Consider the following 6,004-nt stretch of genomic DNA (forward strand, 5'->3'; position numbering starts at 1 on the left):
TGGTTTCCAGCTCACTTACCCTATTTTAGTAACAAGCCTGGTTACAACAAATTCTGCTAGAAACAAGATGGACAACTCTGCTTTGGCTCTCAGCCTCTTATCCACCAATTCCAGACTCTTCTCTCTAGAAAGATAGTCCGTTAGTAGTTCAGTGGCACTTGATACTGTTCCTACAGCTTAAGGCTTTTTTATCTTCACTGATGGTTACTTTGAGAACACTTAGTATTACAGATCAGTGATTTGTTTTCCTCCCTTTGTCTTTTCTTTTACCTGAACATAATAGGAAGATCCATCCAGACTAGCAGAGCTACTTTGGACTATGGCCTATTCTTTTTAACTCTTTAACTTACTGGCTGTTTGCTAATTCACATGTGGAAGCTGATAATCATGCATAACAAATTGTAGAGGAAATGCCTCAGAAGAATACTTGCAGAATGTCATGATTATTTGTTGCCATTAAATTTAATTGGGTTTGTCTGGATACATGCTTCCTGTGCTGCTGAGCATCCTGCATTTACACCCGTCAGTGTAGAAGGCAAGCCCTATTTCCACCTTCTCCTTGCACCTTGCATTTAAAAAAATAATAATAATAAATTCCTCCACTGCTTTCATGCTCTTTAGGCTGCCTTTTCCTATTGCTGTAAGTGTAGTTATAAAGTCCTGGCCATGCTGTCTGATAACTGGACCGTACTGTCTTGTCACTTGACAAAATCAAAAGTTTATCAAAGACTTCCGAGCCAGATATTGAAGTCTGTCTTCCTCAAATACCCAGAAGATGGGGATCATCTTGTTTCTCAAGTACGTGCAGCACCAGAAATGGTAATAGTTTTTGTAGAGATTACGTTTGTTAGAGGTGCTAGAGAGTTCAGAACCTACTTTGCAGGGTTTTTCCTTCATGCAGACCTTGAGACACACATCATTAGAGAATGTACAGCTTGACCTCGTGTGATCTGTACTTTCGATGAAAGTATGGCCTAAGATTTTCCGAACCGGCAGACTAGTTTTAGACTCAAACCAACATGCTTCTCCTTAGATGTGGGGGTTTTTTGGTGCGTTCCCCCCCCTCCCCCCCCCCACACACACTTTTTGATCACCTGCTCGAGTAAGTCTTCAACCTAATTAAGTCTTCTGTTAATTTCATGGAGCCTTGTACTAGTTTTCTGACTGTAAAATAGCAAAGTTACTTCGTCTTGTTAACTGCATTAGCAGCACCCTAATGCAGTGCTTGTGCTCGCTGGGAGCAGCAGGCACCGTCAGTTTGCGGGAGTCTTTCCCAGGTTGTTGAAATGTTTTAAAGCCTGCCCCCTCTACCTGTATGAAAGCAGCAGGATGAGGCAGAAACTTTTGACTGCAGCTTGCGAAAGCAAAGTGAACCTACTTTGTCCCAAACCAAAAAGCTCGGATGTGTTAAGAGTTCAGGTGAAAGCCTCCAGCAGTTGCCAAGAGAGCAACTGCCTGCAGCAAACAGCGTGCGCTGGAGCTGCCCCGGCGCGTCCCCTGGGGCAGCGTGCCCCTCGGCTGGAGCTGGGCGCGGGACCGCGCAGCGCGGGAGGCCCGTGTCGAACGCCTTTTACAGCGTGGGACGGGGGAAATGGGGCTGGTGGGTGCAAGCGCAGCCAGCCATGAAGTGGAGGTCTTGCATGGAGGGATGGGTTTGGTCGTCTTTGTTTCTCAAAGCTTCTGCAGCATGGGTACTTTATAGAAAACAAAAAAACTTCTTAAAACTAGAGGGGCTTTCCTTCTAAAGGATAGATTTTACTGCTTTTACTTGAATCAGAGGTAGTAGTATTCAAAGTCACAGGTCTCCTGTTTAAAAATGTTGGCTTGTATGTCTATGGTAGATTTCCTTGGAGTTTCGCACTTCACATTTTGGTTTAAGAATACCACCTTACTAGAAAGATCAGGGTTTTCCCTTTTTAGTAGCAGATTTTATTAAAAATTGAAGTAAACTTGGTGCTAAGTAACAACTGTAAGGGATGTCCCTAGGGATGTACTCTTCTATTTCAGACTCTAGCCTGTGAAATAACGAAGCAGTTCTAGCACTAGCTTCGTGGAAGCTGCTGTGTAGCAACCTGGCTTGCAAGGGAGCAGGCATTTTAAGTGTGAGTGTAACTAACTTTTCAAAGAGGAGGCCAAAATAGGGTATCTAGGGAGGGAGATAAAAGTTGCTGTCATAGTGAGAAAACTGCTGTTGCGTCATTCAACTTCATTGTGTCATGTTACCTTCAGTAAATCAAAATAGTATTACATAAAAGTACAAAAACAGAGTCAGGTGGGATCACGGAAAGTTAATGATGTGATGTGTAAACATGACTGGAATTTGTTCATTTGATTTTTACAGGTGGTGTTTGGAGGTAGAGGAACTTTGCCAAATCCTACTTATTTCAAATATTTTTCTTACAGGAAAGAAGAGGAGAGTAAGGCTTTTTATAGTTAATTTGCCAGGATTTTGCACTTCCAACTTGTTGGTACTCAGCATTCTGTGGAACATCAATCGGCTGTCCATAAACAAAGGCGGGCAGTATATTTTCTGAAGTCCATTCACAAAATGTTTCTGCCAAATGGTTTTATGAAGGTGTGTTTAGAGATAAAGACCATGTAACCCGAGAACAGCATAGCATGCTTTGAAACAAGATACTGTTTTTATATGAGTTTTTTCAATAGTATGGTTTTTACTACATGGATTCGGGAGGCAGTTCTGTTTTTACAAATTGAAATGTTTGAGTACTTTTAAAGTAAATGAGAAAATAATTATAGACAACTGTGCTGTGACTCTTTCGGGATTTTTGATTTGTGTTTTTGTCATGGCAGCCACCCAACTCTTGTAACTAAGGTTAAAAGTCAGATTTTCAGCTTTGCTTTTATATTGATGCTGACTTCTCTCGTTTTGCAAAGCTACAGTGCTTTAAAAAGAAAAAAAAAGCTGTGTAGACTAGACAGCAGTTAAGATGAAGAGTAAGCCTTTTGCCTAGTTGTTTTTGAGCTTTAGCTGTCTGCTTCCCCAGTTTTGGAAGTTAACATTTTTTCTCAGTAACTCCAAATCTCAGAATCCCTTAAATTGGAGAGATCTGTATAGAAGCCTTATTTACCACTAGATAAAATTGGAGACACGTAATCCCACTGCATGCTGTCTGGGTGCGTATATCCATTACCACCTGGGACTGGCAAGTGCTAGTATTTTTCAGTTTAAAAATGGGCTAATTTGACCTACGTGATGTGTCAGAGTGCGCTCTCGGGAAGTCTGCAGACGATACAAAGCGCAGGGAGGAGTGGCTGATACACCAGAGGGTCTTGCTGCCACCCAGAGGGAGCGGGACAGGCTGGGGAAATGGGCCAACAGGAACCTCATGCAGTTCAACAAAGGGAAATGCCATGTCCTGCGCCTGGGCAGGAATAAGCCTAGGCACCAGTACAGGCTGGGAAGCAGCTCCCCAGGCAAGGACCTGGGGGACAAGCTGACCACGAGCCAGCGACGTGCCCTTATGGCAAAGCAGGCCAACAGCCTGCGGGGCTGCATTAGGCAGAGCATCGCCAGCAGGTCGAGGGAGGTGATCCTTCCCCCCTAACTCAGCCCTGGTGAGACACAGCTGGAGGGCTGGCTCCAGTGCTGCATTTCCCAGTACAAGATATGGACTTACTGGAGTCAGTCCTGCAAAGGGCCAGGAAGGTGATGAAAGGGCCTGGAGCATGAGACATATGAGGAGAGGCTGAGAGGGCTGGGAGCGTTCAGCCTGGAGAAGGGAAGCTCAGGGTGGATTTTACCCTTGTGTGTAAACACCTGATGGGAGGAGGAAAGAAGACCGAGACAGGCTCTTCTCAGTGGTGCCCAGTGACAGGACAAGAGGAAACGGGCACAAACTGAAACACAGGAGGTTCCATTTAGACAGAAGAAGAAACTGTTTTTACCGTGAGGATGGTCTAGCGCTGGCACAAGCTGCCCAGAGAGGTTGTGGTGTCTCCATCCTTGGTGCTACTGAAAACCTGCTGCACACAGCCCTGAGCAACCTGTTCTAGTTGACCCTGTTTTGAGCAGAGTTGGACTCTACAATCTCCAGAGGCTCCTTCCACTATCAGCAATTTGTGCACTCTCCTTGAATGTACTTGGTAGGTGACTCGTTAAGGCACAGTACCACTCCCTTGTGTATCTGGGGAAAAAATCCAGGCTCTCCCCTGAAGGGCTGACAAAGGGAGTCAGCAAGTCATCTCACAAATGCATGTTAAAACTGTAATTACTGGTAACATTTCTATCTTGAGTGATAGTTCGTATCCATGTTCACACTGTGGTTGGCTGCCAAATTACTACTCATGGAGCGTTACCGTGTGTGTGAGGTGGTCCTGAACCCTTCATTAAAAATAATTACTACACAATTGCTTTACCAAGTTCCTACAAGCACGGATTGCTCGTGCAATGAGAGGAAGTTCAGCAAGGGCAGCGTATAGACCTCTAGGTAACCAGGTAGCGGGTATCTGGGCTGGAGACAGCTCAGCAAGGTAGCAATGGAGCAGAACCTGCAACTTGTTTTTCTGAATGTAGATTAAAATGAAGGTGGAGAGGAGACAAGGGTTATGGCTTCTTGAGATGCTTTCACATGATTAGTCTTTCTTGCAAGGAACTTGGCTACCAGACCAGCTCCCTGCTGATAAAGGAGGGAGCTCTGGAACCATCAGGTGGGTTTGCCTGGGTCTATTCTGATATAACAGACCGCTCCACCTAACTACAACCCTGTTGCTGATACAGGTGCTGGACCCTTAGCTTTACAGCTCTGCAGAACTCCTGCGAGTGAGTTACAGGACCCTGACCCCAGGAACAGCTGCCGCTAAAATGGGTGGGTGGCCTTTGGTCAAATAGCTGTATGGTTTCCTAAGGCCTACAGCATGCTGTAGGCTTCTGCACTGGCTATGGCATTTCTGCTGATTTTGTCACAGGTCCTGAACCTCGCCACTTCCTTGGCTCCAGTTAGAGCTCTATTTTAAATACTAGAGTGAAGCAAGGCAGAATATAAGCACATAGACTCATGCTGTGCTTAAGCCTTACTCTAGATAAAGGGTGCAGAGCTAGATACTTATGAACCAGCAAGTACTAAGAACCAAAGCAGAAGCTGTTGAGAAGCGCACCTGAATTAGCTCATCCTTATGCTGGACTGCAGTCATCATCTCTATCCTTCCCGCTGCTTGGATTAGACTGTAACTCTATGTTTGAGTGTGTCCATTCTCCTTCCCTCCTCTTGTTCTACCCAAGAGAGCACCAATGGGAAGAAAGCAGAATTTGCTTTTGCTAAGCTAATTATGTCTTTTGGAGAAAGCCTTGAGACTTAGTAATGCTTGCTGCAGTGAGAGCAAATGCAGTGGAACAGCGATAAGCACAGCCTAGGTAATCCTTCTAGAAAAGATAGCAGGGTAAGATTCTTTCTAAGGGACTTGAGTATCTGCTTAATACTGATGACTGAGGCTGAAAATGTCCCGCGTCCTGTCCCATCTGTTGTGTCCCCCCACTCCCCGTACACCACCCTACCCCCCCCACCCCCATCGCTCTCTACAAGTCCCAAGATTCCTCCATTAATGCTTGAGTCTCTGAAGATCCTTACATATCTGGTTGAGACACTCTTGGGGGAAGAAGTATCAGAAGTCTGAAAGGAAATCAGCACAACTCTTTCCCCTTCCTTTCTACTCCCCTGAACTTACCTGTAAGTAGAATTAACTGTTTAAACTACATTCATTTCCTCACCAGAAAGGACAGCAGAGAAGGAAAGTATTTGAAACACTGCACAGCCATAACAAGTAGATTTGTCAGATAGTCTCACTTGAGCAGGTGGCCCTTGGCTTAAAAAAGACCAAACTGCTTTTGCACACTTAACTAGGATGAGCACAATGTGAAGAAAGTTTGAGATCTGAGGCCACTATGGGCTCGCTGTAATATGGCATCTTTCAGAAACATAGATAGAAGTGGTAGGAAAAGTCATGAATAAAACCAGCTGTTAAATCAGTGGCAGATGGCCAAAGCGGT

This window comes from Aptenodytes patagonicus, chromosome 1, assembly GCF_965638725.1.
Source record: "Aptenodytes patagonicus chromosome 1, bAptPat1.pri.cur, whole genome shotgun sequence".
NCBI classification, from domain to species: Eukaryota; Metazoa; Chordata; class Aves; order Sphenisciformes; family Spheniscidae; genus Aptenodytes; species Aptenodytes patagonicus.